The 22,763-nt window shown below is 45.8% G+C and overlaps 1 non-coding gene across 1 annotated transcript; it reads right to left on the reverse strand.

Annotated features, from left to right (window-relative positions):
• Positions 1-11,169: 11,169 nt before the first annotated feature.
• Positions 11,170-11,242, reverse strand: Trnak-cuu (transfer RNA lysine (anticodon CUU)). Its single transcript has one exon. It is a non-coding gene; the product is annotated as a tRNA-Lys (tRNA).
• Between the last annotated feature and the right edge of the window lie 11,521 nt (positions 11,243-22,763).

Here is a 22,763-nt window from a genome sequence, read left to right on the forward strand (position 1 = left end):
TGGCACTATATGCAAAAGCTGAAAAAAAAATCATAGACACAAGTGTAAAAGCTAAAACTCCAACATTTCTATAAAAAAAGTGAGATCCCTGGTGTACAAAAAGAATCAACCAGAAAAGAAACAGTGGCCACTTTGATTTTATCACAGTAAGAAGACTTTCTTCATAAAACACTATTGAGAAAATAAAAAGTCAAGCCACATGAAAAAGCATTTTAAAATGTTGTCTGTTCCAAGCCAGGCAATGATGGTTCATTTCTTTAATCCTAAGGAAGCAAAGGCAGGTGGATCTCTGAGTTTGAGGCTAGCCTGGTTTACAGAGATCAAGTTTCAGGACAACCAAGGCTACACAGAGAAACGCTGTCAAAAAAAAAAAAAGATTTATATCTGATATATACACAAGAAAACTTAATTTAAGTATAAAACAATAAACCTATTCTAAATGGTCGATAAATTTAGACAGATAAAGAAAGTACAAGCTATATCAACACCATTATAATGAAGGAAAGTTAGGTTAAACCTCAGCAGGATTCCACTGTACATCCAGTGCAAGGTTAAAGTTTAAAAACTGTTAATATCAGCCGGGCGGTGGTGGTGCACTCGGGAGTTAGAAGCAGGCAGATCTCCGTGAGTTTGAGGCCAGCCTGGTCTACAGAGTTCCAGGACAGACTCCAAAGCTACACAGAGAAGCCCTGTCTTGAAAAACAAAAACAAAAACAAAAAAAAAGTTAATATCTCTAGGCAATGGTGGTGCATACATGCCACATGCCTTCTGGAGGCAGAGGCAGGTGGGTCTCTGCGAATTTGAGGCCAGCCTGGACCACAGAGTTAGTTATAGGACAGCCAAGGCTACACAGAGAAGAAACCTTGTCTTGAAAAACAAAACAAAATCCTGATGATATCAAAGATTACATCATCAGCATGTAAAATCATAAGATAGGTACATGATGGAGTCTAGAATTTTCTTATACAGTTAAACATACTCTGGTAGAAAAAGCCCAACAATTCCACCCACCCCCTAGACATTGAGAGAAATTAAGGCATCAAAGTCCTGCACACAATTATTCTTAAGAACTGTGCTTGTAATACCCTCCAAGCTGGATCTAACCCAACTATCCCTCTGTAGGCAAAGGGATAAAGTGTAGTATATGTCTACTATGGAGTAATACTCAGAATCAAAACAACCACTGCCAATTCTCTACTACATTGTGCTGAGCTTGAGGATCAGACACAGAAGAACACAAATTGTGTCCGCTCCATTTTCGTGGCTCTCTAGGAAAACAGACAAACCTACAGTGACCGAGCACTGGGCTAGGATTGGGAAAGATATTACAAGGGGACCTAAAGACTGTTCTGAGGATGATGAAGGAATTCTAAGTTGACAGGGACTGTGTTTATCCAGATGTGACCATATTCTAGGCATCTATAAAACTGAGCACTTAACATTGGTATATTTACGGTAGAGTCTGTAAATTATTTCAATGAGTTCTCTATGCTTGGTACAGAGCCTCTTGCTTGTCAGATATCAATTGTCTTTATATGTGAATGAGTGGAGGAAGGGAAGATGATGGAGAAGAGAATAAAGAGGTCTCGTGAAGCACAACGCTGGGTAAGCACTAAGTCCCTTCTCTGCCCATCTCTCTGTGTGTGTACATGTGTGTATTGTGTACCTGTGTGTTTGTACATGGATGTTCATAGGTACACATGTGTGTGTGCATATCAAGGCCACAGGTCTTAGTTAAGGCTTCTGTTGCTGTGAAGAGACACCATGACCATGGCAACTCTTATAATGGCAAACATTTAATTAGGGTGACTTGTTTACAGGTCAGAGATTCAGTCCATTATCGTCATAGCAGAGAGCATGGCAGTGGGCAGGGAGACGTGGTGCTGGAGAAGGAGCTGAGAGTCCTACATCTTGCAGGCAACAGGAAGTGGTCTCAGACACTGGGTGATACCGTGGGCATGTATGAGACCTCAAAGTCCACCTCCACAGTGACAAACTTCTTCCAACAAGGCCACACTTCCTAATAAAGATACTCCTTGTGAGATTATGGGGACCAATCACATTCAAACTATGACACTGGTGTTCAACCCTGGTTGCCATTCCTCAGGTGCCAACCACTTTGTTGAAAATATGGAACACATGAGCTGGAGATCTGGCTCAGTGGTTAAGAGCACTGACCGCTCTTCCAAAGGACCCAGGTTTGATTCCCAGCACCCGCAGAGCAGCTCACAACCATCTGTGACCCTGCACTCTGGCCCTTAGGGTGTTAGCTAAGGAGAACCTTCACCCAACTGACCCCTCCTCCCTCTACATGTGATGAGGAAGCGCCCTCGTGAGCAATCCTGGCTTCTGCCTCCTGCTGTTCTCTTCCTGGCATTCTATGGCCAGTTCCTGGAGAAGGCATGCTTTCTGTCTCTCCCTGTAACTGCCCCATGGGCAGGACGTGGGTGGGGGTGCCGCCTGGAGCACCTGGGGAGCCTAGCAGGCAGGGTCAGAGGCTCCTGGTTCTGTTGGTCTTCTCCAGGACTGTCTGCCGTTCTTCACGTGCTGTGAGATAACAACGGGGCTTTCACTGTTGTCGCGACATCAGAGTCCTCAGACCATGGCCTTTGCTCTATAAACACCCAGGGCTGCCTTGTTGCTTCACAAGGGCAAAGACTGGTGACCCTGAGGTATGCTTCCAGCTGACCACATTCCTGGGAGGCAGATGAAACCAGAGCCGGGGAAGTCACGGAGCTGACCAAGCCATGTTTCCCAAGTATCATGTAGGGATTATGAAATGACGGAGTGAGGAAGCCTCTGCTCTCAAACAGACACCGAAGACCCAGCTGAGAATGGGAATATTCTATTACTTACCACTCATAGAGGAAAATCGCCATGGATGGGAGCGATCACACAAAGGGGTCTACAACCGTTATCGGCTTCCTCACCTTGCTTCTAAGCCACATCGTCGGTGGGTTTAAACTACTAAGAGCCACAAAGAGTCATGTGACTGTTTGTAGTGGGAAATTCCTTTCTGTGGTCAGTTGGTCAAGCATGCTCAGATGCCAGTGAAGAGGTAGAACATTCTCTTTGCGTAGGACAACCGTGGGCAACTGCCTCACTGTTTCTTTCTGTAAGGCAGGATAATTTCAGGCAGCTGCTTTTCCCAGATAACTACCAGGCACCATTTCTTAAGAAGTTTTAAAAAAATACCTTTTTCCTCTTAATTTTCTCTTTTACAGGAGTTCATTGTGGCCAGGGTGATGCTTCCTGGTCTAAGCAAGTACGTGTGTGTGCTGTAGCTTGCACTGGGAGGCCAGAGGACCATTTGCAGGAGCAAGTCCCTTCCTTCCATCATGTGGGTCCCAGGAATTGAATTCTGGTCTTTGGTGGCAAGTGCCTTACCCTTTAGCCATCTCACAGGTCTGTGTGTGCCTCTCTTTATGGGCATGTTCTATTGCTAGCAGGTTTTCCATCTACCAATGACATATGCAGAAGATTTCCTCTTACCTCTACGAGCCCACTGTGCATATCATGTGCGCAAACACTCACTCTATCAATCAATAAAAATACGTTTTTAAGCAAAATCTAAAAAAGACAAATTCCTTTCAAACAAATAAAGAAACAGCCTTATATGACAAACTGCTGATACCTCATCTGGCCTTTCAACCCTTTTATTTGTTTATTTATTTATTTATTTTCAGTTTTCTTTGGCATCAGTAAAATATGTCTTATCTTCTCCATTATCAAGGTGTAACATGTCACAGGTCACAGGTTACAGCAGACAGATAAAATTTGCCTACTTTAAAGTGAGGATGTGTGGAAAGAGAAACCTTTATCCACTCGCTGCTGGTGGGAACATTCTCATTTGCCAGTTGTTTGTTTTCTTGATGATAATTGTCCTTACTGTGGTAACATAGAGTCCTAAAATCAATTGCATTTGCATTGAAATGGTGACTGAGAGACAAGGTGTGTCCAACAGTGCAGTAGCGGCATGGTGGTTATTAGAGTGACCAACCCTTTCCAGATTGGATTTGAGACCTTCTCTGTTATTGGGGTGACCAATCCTTTCCAGATTAGATTTGAGACCTTCTCCACAGAAGGGACTCATGTGTGGCACTGAAAGTCTGGTCCAAAGCCTGTGAGCCTGGAGATCTTAGGCCTAGAGAGGGAATCCACTGGTGTTGAAGTGGTCATGTTGTCAAAGTATCTTCTTAACATTTATGTTTATACACACAGATTTGTGGTGCTCTCTGCCTTGGTCAAAGAAGCTTGTTTTTGCAGTGGGTGGTGGCTAACACAGAGATTCACAACTAGTCAAAGTGCTGAGAGTTAGAGACGTGAGTGCTCAGCCACAGAAAGTCCTGGACAGTTACAGATGATTATATCAGCCCCGCCCAACCCACCCAGCCCAAGTCTCAGGAAATACCAAAGAAGAAGGGTGGGAAGAATGTAAGAGCCAGAGAACGGGAAGGCAAGCTATGAAAGGCTGATGTAGGCTTCAACTCCCAGCAGCTGTAGCTGCCTGTACCAAGTCCTGCACAAGAGCAAGTCACTCAAAATTCCAGCATGAATGAGGCCTCCCCTCTAAGTGAGCCTCTTAGTTTGATGCTTACTTAGGGAGAGAGAATAACTTTTCTATAGGAACGTGGTCACTGGGAGTCTGCCCATGCCTCACTGGAAGATGGCCCAACGTCCATATACATCTGGTCAGCTAATTCAACTAAAGAGACTATTTATAATAACAATATTTTTTTTAAAGACATGAAGTTGGGAGGGAGACAGGTTGGTGGATCCTTGCGGAAGTGGGAAGGGGCTGAATAAGATCAAAATATATTATATACTTGTATAAAAATTTCAAAGTGAATATAAAATGTTATTTTAAAAAGAAAAGGAAATGTTGCTAAGGATATTGAATGCTTTTTAAAGTATTTACTGGCTATCTGTTTTCCTAGAAGGTGAGCTACTAAGGAACAGAAAGGGAGCCGCAGGAGGAAAGAAAGAAAGGAGACTGGGGGATGGCTATGATTAAACTAGCTATGCGAAGGACTGAGAAGGAAACCCATCATTTTTCACAATTAAAAATGCTAATTTATTTTTAGTGAAACTGGCTCCTCTTAAAAGGATTAATGGACCCAAAAGCTGCCTTTTATGTTCCGGACATGGTCGTTCCAGGCACCCTTCATTCCCTTGGACAAATCCACACTCCTATCTGATGCAAGGATTTCTTTGATCTTTCTTGTAATGCAAGTCTGCACTTGCTGATGACTTCCTTCGGGATTTTTAGGCCTGAAAAAAGTCACTTCACCGTTACTGAAAGACATTTTTACTAGGAAAAAATGCTCTTATCTCTATTTTAAAAATGTTGTTCTAGCTCGTGACGATTCCGGAAGACTTCTGCTCTCTTCCCTCGGGCTATGGTTTAGACTTTGCCCTGTCAGTCTTGGAGCATTTGATCACGAAGTGCTTGGTGTGCTTTCCATAGTCAGTAGCTCATAGAATTGCTTTCGTCCCATCTCTCCTCTTCAGGGGCTCCAATGACATGCGCGCTGGGGTGTCCTTTGCTGCCTCGGAGCTCACTGTGTCTCCCCGCCCCCAGTTTTCTGGGTGTTTTTCCTTTGCCTTTCCAGGTGGTTTGTATCTCTCTGGCTTCTGTTCCCTCGTCTTCTCACTGTGATGTTCAACCCACCATTTTCAATACTGGATAAACCTCCCTGTTTGTAACTTCGGTCTAGCCCTTCTCCTTCTTCCGTACCTCCCAGCTTCTCCCCAGACGCAGTGAAGCGATGTGTGAAGGTCTTGGCCTACTGCGTCTATTGTTTATGGAGGTTCCGGGTTAGTTCTTATTGGTAACATTCTGTCTTCGTTGTGGATCATGTCCCTCTGCGTCTTTTCATACCTGGTAATATTTGAGTGCATGCCAACATGCAAATATTACCCTGTTGGGTACTAGATGTTTTGGTATTCCTATAAGCATGCTTGAACTTTGTAATAAGACATAATTAAGACACTTAAAGACTGATTCTTTAAATTAAATAAAAATATTTTTAAATATGCGTATGTTTGTGTATGTTTCCATGTGGGTGTGTACACATGAGTGTTGCCTCCCAGAGAGGCCAGGAAAAGGCCCTGGATTCCCTAGAGCTGGAGTTATGGGGTGGGAGGGCTGGGCTGCCTATTGTGAGTGTTGGAAGTGAACTCGGGTCCTCTGCAAGAGTGGTATATGCCCGTAACTCCTGAGCTACCGCTCCAATCCCAAGAGTAATGCTTTTAAGACTTGCTTTTAAATTTGATTATATCAAATCAGAGTAGCATTTAGTCTGAGGCTAATTTCTTCTGGTCACTGCTTCAGTGACCAGACTACAAAAGTTTCCATTCTGGATGGCACAGCCAGGGTGCTTCCTTTCCTTTGAATTAGAAAGATTTCCCCCCTTTGGTCTTTTTGGGGGATGTGTTCCCCTGCCTTGTATGACCTTCATCTTGTGCTCTAGATACTTGAAGGGCCCTCTGTAAATTTCTAGTGTTTTCTTTCTACAGATTCTCTTGGCTAATCATTTCCTTTGCAAAGCCAAACTCTTTTCAGCCTCCAGTTCTGTCTCCTCATTTTAGGGTGATTCTTTCATCTCTCCCTAATTTATCCTTCTGGAATCAGCTGGAACACGGTGGGCTGCACCTCCGTTGCCTCTCTTGCATCAGGGGTTGGAGTTCCTTCTTGCCTCATGTCTAATGCGTTAAGAGAGTGTGTCATACATTTGTCAAGAAGTTTGGGCTGTTGAGGGTGGAAGTAAACCTGCTCCATTAATCCATCTTGTTCAGAACCGGGAGTCTCGAATATCCATCTTTTGTTGGATAAGCCCGAAGTCTCTGTTAGTCATCCGAGCTGTGATGTATATCCCGAGACCTTATGAGTCAAAGGCTGTGGGGAGGCAACTTGTTCAGTCCCCTGGGAATGGCCTGTTTTCTTGGAACTTGCTGCGAACACCTTGGCAGCTGACAGATAGGAGAGGATCCCAAGACGTTCTGTGCTGGGAGGAATGTGTGGCCCAGGCTTATTCCCCACTCCAGCACCACCGTCACTCTGATGACTGTTCCATCTTGAACAGACAGAGCCATGTCTGCTGCACCGCTGTCGAGGCTTGTGGTAGATTACAAACCGTAATTCCTTCAAGCGCTTACTCAATGGCTAATTTCTCTGTGTTGAGTTCCGGGTATTAATCATAACACATTCTTCCTCCTCCTGTTCTCAAAGCTGAACATCGGCTTTCTCACGCCCACCACTGCTGTCTCTCCTCTTGAACAAAAAAGGCAAATTAAAATTTTTGCCATGAGCATTTATTGAACGGGTATGACTGAAACGTTGTTGTTTATGAAAAATCTCATTTTATTCCTTCTCAGAGCTTCAGAATATTCTATCATTATTGTCTTTCCAACACGCTCCTATTTTAGAATGTCTTGATTTTATTGTATTTCTATTTTATGGTGGCAGATTCTTTGCTGGGTGCATGACAGTCTTGCAGTGCTAACTTACCCAATGACATCTGTGCCCACTGTCCAGGACTCTGCTCACCTTTTCATTCCTGGTCCAAAGGTTCTTGCAGTGTGTGCCCTTCCTCTCCCTCTGGACAAAGCACTGGGGCCCGAGTCATGAACTAAAAAACAGCACCCGGGAGCGTGCTGTGTTAGCTAGCAGGCTACGCTCTTGAGTTGGGGGCAAAATAGCCCCACGTTGGGCGCCAAAATGTAATGGCGTAAACAAATGCAGACAGATTGTAAAAATATATATACAGCTTTAATGGAGAAATAGACTTACAGAACCACCGTTCCTGCGGAGACAAGGAAAGCAGAAGCAAGCACTGAGAGTATGCTCGCCAGATTTATAGGTAAACATTAGCCCGAGGCGAACACGCCCCCTAAGGGGCGGGACTTATCCCTACATAGCTATGTGGTCTTGAATGAGAAACAGAAATGAAAAGGAAAGGAAATGACTGGCCCTGGGTTTCAGCACCAGATGAATGAGTGAGAAACAAGGGGAGGGAAGGACATGACTGCTCTGAGTGTGGTGGAGGAGAACGTTTACTGTAGATAAAAAGGAGAGCGTAGGTAGAGGCAGGATGTCTGGGAAGTCAGGAGCAAACATGACCAGACTGAGCTAGGGGAAAGGAGAAGGGAGGCAGGGGAATGAGGTACAGCAGCCAGGAGGCCAAAGGTACAAAAGGGGCAAGTAACCAAAATGTCTGGATTATATAGGAAAGAGCCTCTGAGGCTGGAGGATTCAGGGTAGAGGGAGGGGCATGTTAGCCTTACCCAGTAACAGGAAGGGACTGAGGGATGCTGGGAGAACCTGGAGGCCAGATTTACTTTGATATGTTAAATAGGGACCTCAGCCTTCTGTCCCAGGTTTGAAACTTAACAGGCCTCATCAAGAAACAGGGAACAAAAAAAAAAAGGAAGGAAGAAACAGGGAACACTAGGAAATGGAGTCATCATACATGGAATTTATTCTGAAAGACAAAGAAAATTGCTTGGAGATTTCCCAGCACTGTCCAGGTGCCAATCTTCACATCCTCCCACCTGCATCCCTTTCCCCACCATAGTCAGGAGCCTTCAAAAAGACAAAAGCAACAGGCTAAGTTTAAGACATAAGGAAAGAGCTGGGCAAGCATTCGGGAGGCAGAGGCAGGCAGATCTCTGTGAGTTTGAGGCCAGCCTGGTCTACAAGAGCTAGTTCCAGGACAGGAACCAAAACTACGGAGAAACCCTGTCTCGAAAATCCAAAAAAAAAAAAAAAAAAGACATAAGGAAGATTTACTCTAAGAGACTGGCACAGGCAATTACGAAAGTTGAGATGCCCCGTGAAGTTTGACCTGCAAACTGGAGAGCAAGGAATGCTGATATACTTTTAAGTTATGAAACTTGAGACCCTATAGCCAAATGTATATTTTTTAGTCTGAATTCAAAGACTTAAGATCAAGGATACTGACCTCTGAGGAGAGGAGGAGAGGAGAGGAGAGGAGAGGAGAGGAGAGGAGAGGAGAGGAGAGGAGAGGAGAGGAGAGGAGAGGAGAGGAGAGGACCATTTCCTAGGCCTTTTTGTCCTATTCTGGTTCTCAGTGCATTGGATGATGTCCACTCCTACTGCAGGGTGATTTTCTTTATATAGTCCCTGACACAGTGTTTTCTGGAAACATCCTCACAGACACACCTAGGAATAATGCCTAACCAGCTCTCAGGACATCCCTTAGCCTAGTCAAGTTAAAATAAAAAATTAAGTCTCCTATCCTCCTCCTTGTGATATACAACACTTCTAAGCACTGACCATTTCAGAGGCTGGGGCACAGGATAGCCAAGTGTTGTTTGAGTGTGTCCTTCCAAAATCCATGGGCTGGAACCTTCAGTTCTTAATTGGCAGCGTGGGGAGTTGATGCCTAGGGACAAGGAGGTTGGTGTCGGCCCCTTTTGGCTCTTTCTCTCCTGTGTCTTGTTCCACGTTATTTTCCCCTTAACCCCTCATACTTGTGAATACAACTTTTTCTTAATTCATGGGGGGGGGGTATTTCAGAAGGGACATATCACTCTCATGTCACTAGTGGGGGGACATGCTTCCTTCCCTAGGACAGAACCTAGGCTTTTATACTCGGACTTCAAAGAAAGAAGTCTATGACCCTCCTCTTGGACACACAGTCTGGGGAGAAAGAATTGCCTACGGCAAGGCTAGCTCCCGTTGGTGTCAGTATCCACCCTGTTGCCAGACCTTGCGGACCCTGCGAACGCAGACAGATCTTGTCTGTCTCCCTGCCTCTGGCAGCAGAAACGTGCTGAATCAAAGAATGTAGAATGGGGGAAACTGAGCAAGACACTCCCAGGGCTTCTCCTCTGTCAATGGAGCTGACTCTAGTCTTCGTCTTGAGGAAGTGGAATTTGTGTGCAGCAGAGCATAGTACATGGAGGGAAGAAGCCTCCTGAGGCCAAGTGATGGGAGGCTGCTGCTAAAATTCTTTCCTGGGGGCAGACAAGCAACATCTACCTTTCCTCCCCAGGGCCCAATGGCACACTAGGGCTCCACCTGGCTTTTCTCTGGAGGGCAAATGACTTTATTAACCTAGGTGAGGGGTTACTTTCAGGGGTGTGACACTCCTCCCACAGCTGTCCAGATCTGGAAAGCCTTAACCAACAAGCACGAGGGTTTCCTAGCCTTCCCCAGCTTGTGTCCTTTAGCTCCTTCCCCAGGTGATGTGCAGAGCTGCTGGGTGGTAGGGAGCAGCTGGATACTCAGGAGAGGCTCTACGTGTAAACTGTCAGTCATCCCAAGTGGGATGGTCTTTTATGGGGGGGGACAGCTGAACTCTCCAAGATGGTGGTGGTTGGACTTAGGGGACAGTCACTTATTGCAGAGGTCCCACATCAGGAGCTTCAGCTTCAATTAAGAAAAGGTACAGAGGGCTGGAGAGATGGCTCAGAGGTTAAGAGCACTGGCTGCTCTTCCAGAGGTCCTGAGTTCAATTCCCAGCAACCACATGATGGCTGACAACCATCTATAATGAGATCTGGTGCCCTCTTCTGACACGGAGGTGTACATGCAGGAGGCACATTGTATACGTAATAAATAAATCTTTAAAAAAAAAAGAAAAAAAGAAAAGGTACAGGGCCCCTCTGCCCACTCGGATGGACTAGGAGGCAGAACTACTCCGATTAGTGCCTCTCATGTTTGTGCTGTAGCATAAGGTCTTTAGCTTTGACATCATTGTAAAGTTTGTTGAACACTTATCATGTGCTGGGTACCATGTTGGGTGCAGGCGATCTCATACAATCAACACGGGCCCTAATCTAACAGACCTTCCGGCTAACTAGCCAATAGCTATCTGTAGAGCATGGGGACTTCGCAGTGCCCTGTCCACTCCTCCTTCTCTACACCCACCCTTGTTGCGGGAGGTCCTCCCATTCCTCCAGCCTATAGCTGCTGAGATACCAGCCCATTGGGGCGTGGTCTCTCTCTCTTTAAAAAAGCAGCCACTTCCCTCTCCTCTCTCTCTTCACTTCCTGCTCTGCCAGCGACTAGACTCCCTTCCTGGTTGCGCAGAGGGCTGAAGGTGATCTGTAAGTTTTTTTTTCCCTTTAAATAAATACCATCCTATTAATCATAATTCCAAACTGGTGTGGCATTGTTTGTGACTTACACCTTCAGTTGGTGCCCAACGTGGGGCTCGAACCCACGACCCTGAGATTAAGAGTCTCATGCTCTACCAACTGAGCTAGCCGGGCTGAAGGTGATCTGTAAGTTTTTTCCCCTTTAAATAAATACCACCCTATTAATCATAATTCCAAACTGGTGTGGCATTGTTTGTGACTTACGCCTTCACACCCTGGGTGACAAGAAGGCTCTATGTAGATGAGCAGGGTTTCCTTACCCATCATTTGTCTTCCTGGGGCAAGATTGCAAGCCACTTCATCTCTTCCCAAGTGTGACGGTTAGCCTACATTGTCCATGTGACTGACTTGGAATCACCTAGGGGCCACATTTGTGGGGGGGGGGGTGAGGATGTTTCCAGAAAGGCTTAACTAAGGAGAGAAGACCCATTATTTTTTTATTTTGGGTTTTTTGTTGTTGTTGTTTTTGTTTTGGTTTGGTTTTGGTTTTGGTTTTTCGAGACAGGGTTTCTCTGTAGCTTTGGAGCCTGTCCTGGATCTAGCTCTTGTAGACCAGTATGGCCTCGAGCTCACAGAGATCCTCCTGCCTCTGCCTCCCCAGTGCTGGGATTAAAGGCCTGCGCCACCACTGCCCAGCAAGAGAAGACCCATTTTAAATGTGAGTGGCACCAAGCCATGGGCTTAATGAGAGGGGTAAAGAGGAGGCCAGCTGGGCACCGCACTCCTCTCTTCTCTGCTTCCTGGCTCTTGGCACAAGATGGCCAGGCATTTCATGCTCCTACCACCACAGCCGCGCCTGCTCGAGCCCCACACCTTCTCCACTATATTCACTGTACCCTTAAACTGAGCCGAAGTAAATCCTTCGTGAAGCTGATTTGGCAAGGTATTTGTCATAGTGATAAGTAATTAATACACCAAGCTAGGCTAATGGGGAAAGAGGAGGTATTCCTGAGGGAAGTGGAGGGAAAAAGCAGAAAGCGAACAATCAAAGGTACCTGGGACACATCAGGCCTGCTCGCCCTTCAGCTCTGTGTCATATCATGTACCGGGTACATCTGTCTCTACAGAACGGGGTGGAGACACAGCCGGCTTGAGAATTGCACCCAGGTGGTCCTGACACGCAGGCAAAGTTCTAAAGAGACCCTCGCCCCCCTTCCCAGACACTCAGGTAATGGCTCCCAGCAAAATGGCATTTCTCCAGGAGTCTCCTCTGGAAGAGGGGGAAGCTGAAGCACTGGTGCCAGCCAGGAAAGGAACTTCAGCTTTGGCAGCTTGCCAGACCACTCTGCAGGAGAGAATGGGTTCAGTGATGGGAAGGGCCCCACCTTTCCTGGACTGCTTAGTTACACAGACCTCTTACCCTCTACTTAAGCCTCAACTTCACATCAGGATCCCAAAGACTGACCTGGGGAGGTCACTGGACACCTTCACCTGCTCCTCTTGCTTGTGTGACCACGTGGACTAAATCACCTTTCTATACCTGTCACTATGACTTGGTTAACTGGTTGACTGAGAATGGTAGGTAGCCCAGCCCACTTTGTTAGGGCTGCCAGGGCCAAGATTCTGACTGTACCAATGCCAGAAACAACGACAGGGTAGCCCAGGTGAAAATGTGTTGTCCTGAAGGTTTATTTCCCAAGCCTCCTGCTCCCCCGGGTACACTTCCACATATAGGATGACACATTCCTAGACCCCGAGAGTGTGCCTGTCAATTCCATAGGAAGCCCCATCAGAGGTGGGCTCTCACCCCAGGATTTCCAGATGGAGCTGCCACCAGAATCATAGTGTTAGATCCACAGGCACTAAACTTAAGGAAAGGTCCCCAACACGTCCCTTGGTGCCATGCTTGGATCTTTCTGGAAACTTCTATTGCTTAGGTACTAGTACAACATTCTGAGTATTCACTAGAAGCACCCGAGGACACACTGTTGGTGCTGCTGCTCCAGGGGGACCTAGTACTTCCCATCTGGTTTTAACAACTGCAGTGGGAGAAAGCAATTTTTCTTTTCTAATAAAAATATTTTTACATGTGTGAATGTCTTGCCTGCATGAATGTCTGTGCACTGCTTGCATGCCTAGTGCCCTCAGAGGCCAGAAGAGGTCACTGGATCCCCTGTAACTGGAGTTACAGATAATTGTAAGGTACCGTGTGGGTGCTGGGAATCAAAGCATGGGCCCTCCGAGAGAGCAGCCAGTGCTGCTAACCACTGAGCCATCCCTCTGGCTTTTGTCAGGCAGATAGCTTTGTGCTTTGGGAAGCCTGCTGTGGTAGCACAGGACAGGAGAGGACAGTGACCATACCTCTGGACTTGTTCTAGTCCTCTGCTCCTTAAGTGGCACACGAGTTCCAGCTGAAGGGTTAAATGTGCCGAGAGACTGAAGGTACATCATGAGAAGACAAGAAAGACCCTGTGTGGAGAAGGCATCTCTAAAGAATCCATTAGGTGCACACCTTTAATCCCAGCACTTAGAGGCAGGTGGATCTCTGTGAGTTTGAGACCAACCTGGTCTACAAGAGCTAGTTCCAGGACTGGCTCCATAGCTACTGAGAAACCCTGTCTCAAAAAACCAATAAATAAATACATAAATAAATAAAAAGAATTAGGGACTATTCACTGTAAAGAGGGCAGTTGACCCCTGCAGAGTGGGTGTCTCACCCCTGCAGAGTGGGTGAGCACTGGAAGTGGTTTCATTCCTCTAGCTTCTGAGACCATTCATGACTCTGATGGGGGGGAGTCTTCTGTTTTGTGTTAATTTCATTGGTTAAATAAAGAGACTGCCTTGGCCCTTTAATAGGACATAAAATTAGGTAGGTGGAGTAAACATAACAAAATGCTTATTGAGAAAGAAGCTGAGTCAAGGAGTCGCCATGACTCTCCCATTCCAGACAGACGCAGGTTAAGATCTTTCCTGGTAAGCCAGCTCGTGGAGCTACACAGATTATTAGAAATGGGTTAGATCGATATGTAAGAGCTAGCCAATAAGAAACTGGAACTAATGGGCCAGGCAGTGTTTAAAAGAATACAGTGTCCTTGTAATTAAGCTAGCCATAAGCTAGCCATGTGGGCGGCCGGGTACCGGGGACGCAGCCCCACTGCTCCTATTACAACATGACTCTTTCTTTTGGCATTGCCTTCCTACTGCCCCCCTTCTCAGCCTCATTCTGGTGAAAAGATCAGCTGTTACTCTTTCTAAAGGGAAACACCCCTCTGCAAACACAGGGAAGACTCGCTAGCTGTAAGTGGGGTGAGAAAAACTCATGTGAGGAGGTGCGGGATTTTTAAAACCTGTGCACTATGTAGCACCCCCCCCCAAGTCCTCCAGGGCCAAACATCTGAATCTTAATGATTAGACAAATCAGTTGAGGATCTAGTTAAAGTTCAGATTTAAAAGGTATGCAGGAGCCGGGCGGCGGTGGCGCACGCCTTTAATCCCAGCACTCAGGAGGCAGAGGCAGGCGGATCTCTGTGAGTTTGAGACCAGCCTGGTCTACAAGAGCTAGGTCCAGGACAGGCTCCAAAACCACAGAGAAACCCTGTCTCGAAAAAAAAAAAACAAACAAACAAATAAATAAATAAATAAAAGGTATGCAGGGGCTGGGGGAGGGGCGGTGTAGCTGAAGAGATGGCTCAGGGGTTAAGAGCATTGACTTCACTTCCTAAGGACCCAGGTTCAATTCCCATCATCCACATGGCAGCTCACAAGTGTCTGTGACTCCAGTTCCAGGGGACTTGGCACCGTTACACAGACAGACATGCAAGCAAAACACCAATGCACATAAAACCTGAAAAAATATATTCCCGGATGCTACTGCACCAGGCTGCAGAGCACACACGGAGGAAAAAGCCTAAGGAACTGCTAAGTAGGCAAGTGAGAACCCTGCAGGGCTTCTCAACCTTTATATGCTATGACCATTTAATATAGCACCTCAGTTGTAGCATGAATAAATACCATCGCTCCCAGACAGCAGGAAATAAATTTAAAAACACAATGCCCACATTCCCAAGAGGTGGGGTGAGTGGTTGTTGGTCTTTCATTGGGTTACAGGTATTTGTCCTTGTTTAGGGGGGTTGTTTACAAGTTGTTATTGGTAATCGTCAGGAAAAACACTGAGCAAAAGAAATTAGATTCAAGATTCTTGTTTTGAAAAGGAAAAGGGGGGATATGGATATGACAGGATAAAAGGGGAGATTGTTGAATCTACTCAAAAAATATAGAAATGATAGGATAAAAAGGCAGATTATTGAATCTGCTTTTAAAAAGCAACTACTAGTTTTAAACGTTTTACATTGGATTAGACTTTTATGTATTATATACAAATCTTATATGTTGAAACAAATTTCAGACTAATCTTGTTAGAACATACCATACATACATTTCTACTCTTATTCAAGGTATTGTACCTATACAACTCATTTAACAACGTAATGCAAATTTCTAGTCCTTGTAAATTATTATCACCAACTGTTTAGGAAAATAAGGAAATGCAGATTAGTAGTTAATCTCCTGTTACAATTGAATTTATCGCCACATTAGGTATGTTTTCAAGGTCAAACAAAGATATGTTTTAGATAGGTCATTTTCAAACACTCCAGAGATCTACAGAATATGACACGTAAGATATTTTAATAACATAGGCTCTTTTTAATGAAAATGAGACACATCTGTTCCTGGCAGCATCAATCTACTCAAGAGATGATGATGGGCATTGAAGAAACTCCACATGGAGTTTATTTTCTTTGTGGTAAAAATAAGCCACTGGGGGGCTGGAGAGATGTCTCAGTGGTTAAGAGCATTGCCTGCTCTTCCAAAGGTCCTGAGTTCAATTCCCGGCAACCACATGGTGGCTCACAACCATCTGTAATGAGGTCTGCTGTCCTCTTCTGGTCTGCAAACACACACAGATTGAATATTGTATACATAATAAATAAATATTTTTAAAAAAATAAGCCACTGGACAAGAAAGTGCCCTTGCCTTGACTGCTAACAGTATGTTGTCCTAATTGGACAAGCAGGACACACACACAAAAATGTGACTGCCAAACATAACCCTTCAGAATATCCTGCTTCACAGAAAATTCTGTCAGATGTATAAGGCCTGTAGCCCAAAGATGGGTGTCCCAACATTGCAGAGAAACCTTGGGTTACTGTCCAGGAAGCCAGATGATTTTTGTCATTTCTCACATCTTTTTGGAAGTCGCTTGTTCACACTTCTTGCTTACTCAGTTAATATTATTTTCTTCTTGCATCTCTGAGGGAGCTGAAGACCACATAGTTACAATTATAGTTTTCTTTGTTTACCAGATGCAGAAAGGAAACTCACTAAAGAGGTGTAAAGTGTATAAGGTTGAGAGATATCAAAAGATAGTTTGGGATGGTATGTTATAATAGTTTGGATGGCAAGTTATGATAGAAAGCAAATTAGGTACAAGACTTTGGACTCACCAAAATAGAATAGATAATGGAGTATTTTCTCTGAATTTGTCAAATGCAAATGACTAGACAATGTTGATATACTTATTGACTACATATATTGTATTTGTTATTGTATATTGTTATTGTACTTGTTGTATATCGTTTTTCTTATATTAGTTATAACCTTCTTTTTATTTTAGACAAAAGAGGGGAAATGTAGTGATATTTTATTTGTATTTTAATAAATAAAACTTGCCTGAAGATCAGAGTGCAAAGCTAAGACAATAGAGGCCAGGGAGTAGTGGCACACAGCTTTAATTCCAGGACTCGGGAAACAGAGGCAGATGGATCTCTGTGAGTTCAAGGCTACCCTGGACTATACAAGATTGATCCTGGAACGGATCCAGGTAAAGGTGGCCCACACCTTTAATCACAGTGTTTGGGAGTCACACACCTTTAATCCCAGCACTAGGGAGGTGGAGACAGGAGTGATATTGCTGGGCAGAAAAAGAAATATAAAGGGTAAGAGACAGGAACTCACTAGAGTGTGGAGTCTGAGGTTTGGTGGAGACACAGTGCAGTCCAGGCAGTCTGAGGATCGCTCCTTTGGTCTTAGCATTGGTAGAGAAAAGATCTCTCTAGTGGTTTATTGCTCTGCTTCTCTGATCTTCAGCTTTAACTCCCAAATCTGTCTCTGGGTTTTTATTATTCCTGCTATACACTCAGTTCCTTATGTTGTGATAAACCCAACCATAAAATTATTTTCATTGCTATTTCATAACTGTAATCTTGATGTTATGAATTGTAATGTAAATATCTGATGTGACCCCCCCAAAGGGGGTTGAGGCCTACAGATTGAAAATCACTACTTTGAGGCTTCCCTTCAAAGACACAGATGCACAGAACCCTTCCTTGAGCTTGACCAGATGCTGCAGGTAGCAAAAGCCCAGGCAAAGGGACCATAGGTCCCATTTGGACAGGAGTTCCCTGGGGAACTTGGTACATTGATACCCCACCTCTCGACCTCTTCCATCCCTTCTCTTTCAATTTCTGGTGGGTCACATTTTCTGCCCCATGTTCCTTCACTCTGGTTCCCCTCCCTGATAACTGGTTCATCAGAAGGAAGACAGACTTACCAGTATGATGGTTAGAACATAGAGTATTTGTTAGCTGGCCTTTCCAATCCATTCAGGCTTCACTGTTTCCTACAGATCCTCTTGAAAACCTGGCTGTTTCTTTCCTACTTAGAGTGGTCATGTGACACTTCTCCATGCCCAGATGGTAGATTGACTTGGGCTTTGAGGACAACTCTCTTCTAGCCATTGTCTTTCAAAAACCCTCACACTACTAATTACCAGAGTATTAACTAAGTACCTATTGCAATGATAAAACATCATAAACAGTGTCTTAGTTAGGACAACTGTTGCAATGATAGAACACTATGACCAGAAAAAACTTTAGAAGAAAAAGGTTTATTTCATCCTTCAATTGTAGACCATTATCCAGGGAAGACAGACAGGAACCTGAGGGCAGGAACTAAAGCAGAGGCCATAGAGGAATGCTATTCCTGGCTTATTCTCATGGCTTGCTCATTCTGAATTTTTATACAGCTTAGGACCACCAACCCAAGGGTTGTACTCCCCATAATGAACTGAACCCTCCTAACATCAACCTCAAGAAAATTCTCCATAGGTTTGCCCACAGACCAATCTTATGAAAGCATTTTTTCCTCAATTAAGATTCCTTCTTCTCAAGTGACCTGACCTTAATTTTTAGTTCAGTTCTTTTTTTTCCCCAGTCCTGGGGACCAATCAGTGTTCTACCACTGAGCTACATCCCAGCCCTGGCTTATATGTTCTAAGGGAACTTATTTATTAACAAACTTAAGTGCCTAGAGGTAGGCCTGAGCTGCCAGCTAGGGTGCCAGGACTTGGGGAAGGGGCACAGAGAAAAGGACTGGTACACTGAGAGTCTGCTCACCTGTGTGATGGCAGAGACCCTTGGACGTCACAGCGCAGAGAAGGCATAGTGGCTGGGGTGGTGAAGCCAGACTGCAGCTGCCGGTCCCCCATTTCCAAGCTCACTGTGTAGTATTCATTGTTCTGACCAGTGTGTCTGGCTTGACTCTTTAACGATCCCTGCATCCACATTGCTTTCTGGTCCCAGGCTTCGAAGTCTTCTCTCTCGGGTCTCCGTTCCTTGACAGTTTGACTTTTTGATGACCCCACATGCAACTGTCATTCCGAAGATCCTAAGCAAAGACACCAGGTCTGTGGCAAGTGAGGCCTCAAGCTATAAAAGGAAGGGAAACTAGACAAGAAAGCACAAACTGTAATGCCTTGGTCCTAATTATACACACAAATCAAACCCAAACAGCAAGAGGGTGACGAGGCTCGTGTTGCCACAGGATCGTCAAACATTAAGAGCAATTAAGATGGGAGACAGTGTTTGTTGTCACTGTTCGTCATTGCCATGTTAGGAAAATCCCCGAGACTTTTGCTCAGCCAAGCTTCTAGCCAATGTTCTGTCTCCCACCCCGCCCTACCCCCATTTCCAGGCTCACCGGGCAGCAGCCATTTTTCTGACCAGTATATCTGGCTTGACTAAATGGGAACGAGTCAAACTAAATTGTGGGGATAAAAAAAATGGGGGTAACAGAGATAGGGAGACATGGAGATAGAAACTGAGAGTTGTGGGAGCAGAGACAAAGAAATGACAGTAGAGAAGCAAGCTCGTACACAGCCTTCACAGGCTAGCACACCCAGAGTCACTGCGAGCTCGTACACAGAGCCATCTCAGGTTAGTACAGATCGAATCATGGCAAGCTAACACACCGAGCCACTGCAAGCTAACACACCGAGCTATTGCAAGTCGACGCACACAGAATTATCATAAGCTAACACACACAGAGGCATTGCAAGCTAATACACAGAGTCATTGCAAGTTGACACACATAGAATCATCGCAAGCTAACACACACAGAGGCATTGCAAGCTTACACACAGCGAGGAATCATTGTTGGGACCATTTGGAGTCCTGGACTCCAGCTGCTCTCCCCTGCTAGTGACCTTTACTTGGACTTCTGATGTGTGTTCCTGAAAGCTGTGTCCAGCTCTGCTTCCTGAGCACGTGTTGCCTTGTCCTTGATTGAGGCTCAGGAGATGAGGTTTTCACCTGCTGGCCCACCTGACCATGTTGGGTATATAAGCCTCCGTGGTGCTATTCAATCAATAGGGGGCTTCTTTACCAGTGACTAGAGGTGTGTCTCTGTCTGTGCTGTCTCTGTGTGTCTTTGTGTGTTTCAATCTCCAGCCCCTTGCCTGAGGCTCACGAATGGTCCTGTAGTGCAGGCGCCGCAATACAGGAGTAGTGCCGCACTGTCACATAGTACAAGTCATCAATGAGACAGAGTGGCTTAAGAGGGAAGCAGGGAGCCAGTGCTTTTTACTGTGCTGGTGCTCACAAGTCAGAGTTCCCCGGATGTAGCTCTAGCTGAACAGGTCTCTGCTGCAACAAGGGAAACCACAGCCCACGAGAACTTTAGGATGTCCTCAGTGCTGTAACAACAATCCAAATTTCACCTAAGTGTGTTTCTAGTAGTCTTTAGCTGAATTCATCAATACCTGGGATGGCATTGATTGTGATAGTGGATCTGGGATGATTTGCCTGTTGTTTGAGACAGGGTTTCTCTGTGTAGCTCTGGCTGTCCTGGAACTTGCTCTGTAGACCAGGCTGACCTCCAACTCAAGAGGTTTGCCTGTCTCTGCCTCCTGTGTGCTGGGATTAAAAACATGCATCACCACCACTTTTAAAAAGGCTTTCAGATTATATTTGAAAAAAGTGAAAATTACACTGTTTTTTTTTCAAGAATATAATAAATTAAACAATAGGAGAAGTTTTAAATTAAAAGGATAGCTAAAGATATGGCACTCAATGCTAACGAAAAGGAAGCAAGTGTGTATGTGTGCGCATGTGCGTATGTGGGAGAACGGAGCTTATAAATGAGGAGGACTAAGTCTCGTGTAATAGCCAACTTTATTCAGGGCCCCAGGAAATTAAAAAAAAAGGTAGCCTGCTGAGGTCATAGGAGTGAGAAATCTGTCTCCACATCCCTCGTCCACCATGTGGTGGTGAGGGGAAGAGAAAGATGCCATCCCTCCTTGCCTCTTGCCACCTTTAGTGGATGAGAGGGCTGACCCTGCCCCTAACAGGCAGCGGCACTTGGGACAGTAGGCCCTACATCTTGCCTAGGCAACACAGTAGAGCTGACCCCCGGCTGAAGGGACCTGGGTGAACCAGCCTTGAGACGTAATCCTGAGAGATCTGGCTCCACACCTCTTCTGTCACATGATCATGAGAGTGAGGGAGAGATGTCCTCACCACCCTCCCATCACTCACCACATGCGGCAGGTAGACTGGCCCTGAGGTCATGAGAGTTGGTGAATTGGCCTGGCACCTCAACAGCTGCAGCCCTCAGGAGAGCAAACCCTGCACCGTGCCTGGGCACCACAGCAGAGCTGGCCCTGCCGGTGGGGCTTGGCTGAGCCTGCCCTGAGGGCATGAGTATAGGAGAGCTGGTCCCACTACTTAGCTGGTCATGCATGGGTTAGGAGGAGATGCCTCCTCTTACCCCTCATCCTTGCTGCCTGTGGCAGGTAGGAGAGATGACCTCTGGGTCATGAGAGTGGAAGAGATGGCCCTCCTTCCACACACACACCAGATGCAGCACTTGGGAGAGTAGGTTCCGCACCCCACCTGAGCAACACAATAGAGCTGACCCTGTCAATGGGGGTGCATGTGAATTGGCCTCAAGAATGTGAGCATGAGAAATCCGGCCCTGCCCCTCATCTGCCATATGGTGGAATAAGCAAGAGGGAGAAGCCCCCCCCCTGTGCCTTTTGAGGTCTGTGGCAGGTGGAGAGCTGTCCCTGGGGTCATAAGAGTGAGAGAGCTGGCCCTGCCTCTTACCAGATGCAGCACTCAGCAGAGCGGCCCCTACACCTCGTGGGCAACACAGGAGAGCTGGCCCTGGGGATGTAGGTGTGCGCTAGCTGGCCCCAAGGATATCAGCTCCACCCCTTGTTGCTTACTACATGAGTGAGCTAGCGTGGGCAGTGCTGGAGAGTTCATTGAGGGTAAGGGAGAGTTGGCAGGCTGACCAACCTAGCAACCACCTAGATCCAGAACCAGGGCTATGAGTTGGCCCATCCCAGCATCCACCCTTAGATCTGCTGGAACACATGAAGGGGCTGGTCCTGCAGACCCAAAGTTTCAGGATCTCCATGGCATAGGACAACAAGAGGATATCCAAGAGGAGCCCTAGTGAGGGCTCAGTGATGTGGGAGTGTCATATATCAATCTGTTGATTTCATTGGTTAAGTAATAAACAAACTGCTTGGGCTCATAGCTTAGAACATAGGTGGGTGGAGTAAACAGAACAGAATGCCGGGAGGAAGAGGAAGTGAGCTCAGACGGACAGCTCTGCTCTCTGGAGCAGAGACGCCATGCTCCCGGCTCCTGGGCAGACACACGCGATGAAGCTCCGACCCAGGATGGACGTAGGCTAGAATCTTCCCGGTAAGCGCACCTAGCTGTGCTACATAGAATATTAGAAATGGGCTAGTCCAGGTGTGAGAATTAGCCTAGAAGAGGCTAGATAGAAATGGGCCAAGCAGTGTTTAAGTGAATACAGTTTGTGTGTTGTTATTTCGGGCATAAGCTAGCAGGTGGCTGGGGTGTTGGGGACGCAGCCCCGCCGCTCTTATTACTACAGCTCAGTATCCATGGTGTAGCAGAAGCCAGAGGCCTCGAACCAGACCAATGACTCAATGCCACGAACACTTAACAGTAATGATATGTGGACTAAAGGGTGTAGGGTGTGACTCACCGAGCCACACTAAGGCTTCCATGATGATATTTCTCTTTCCTTTTCTCTTAAATTTTATTTTGTTTCATCTGGGGGTGGGGGTTTGCAAGAGTAGAAGGTGGATGGGAAGGGACAGGGAGATGGAGTGGAGTCAAAACACACGATGTGAAGCCCACAAAGAACCAGTAGAAAGTTAAACTGGGGAAGAAAGAGAAAGGTAGCCTGAACAAAACAACAAACAACAAACAAACAAGTAAGCAGTCACCTGAGGAAAGGTTCTTATGAACTCAAGAACAAGCTACACCTGACAAAAACAGGTTTTTCCATAGAGGTATATAGGAGAGTTTAAGCATT

This window comes from Microtus pennsylvanicus, chromosome 3 (genome assembly GCF_037038515.1).
Source record: "Microtus pennsylvanicus isolate mMicPen1 chromosome 3, mMicPen1.hap1, whole genome shotgun sequence".
NCBI classification, from domain to species: domain Eukaryota; kingdom Metazoa; phylum Chordata; class Mammalia; order Rodentia; family Cricetidae; genus Microtus; species Microtus pennsylvanicus.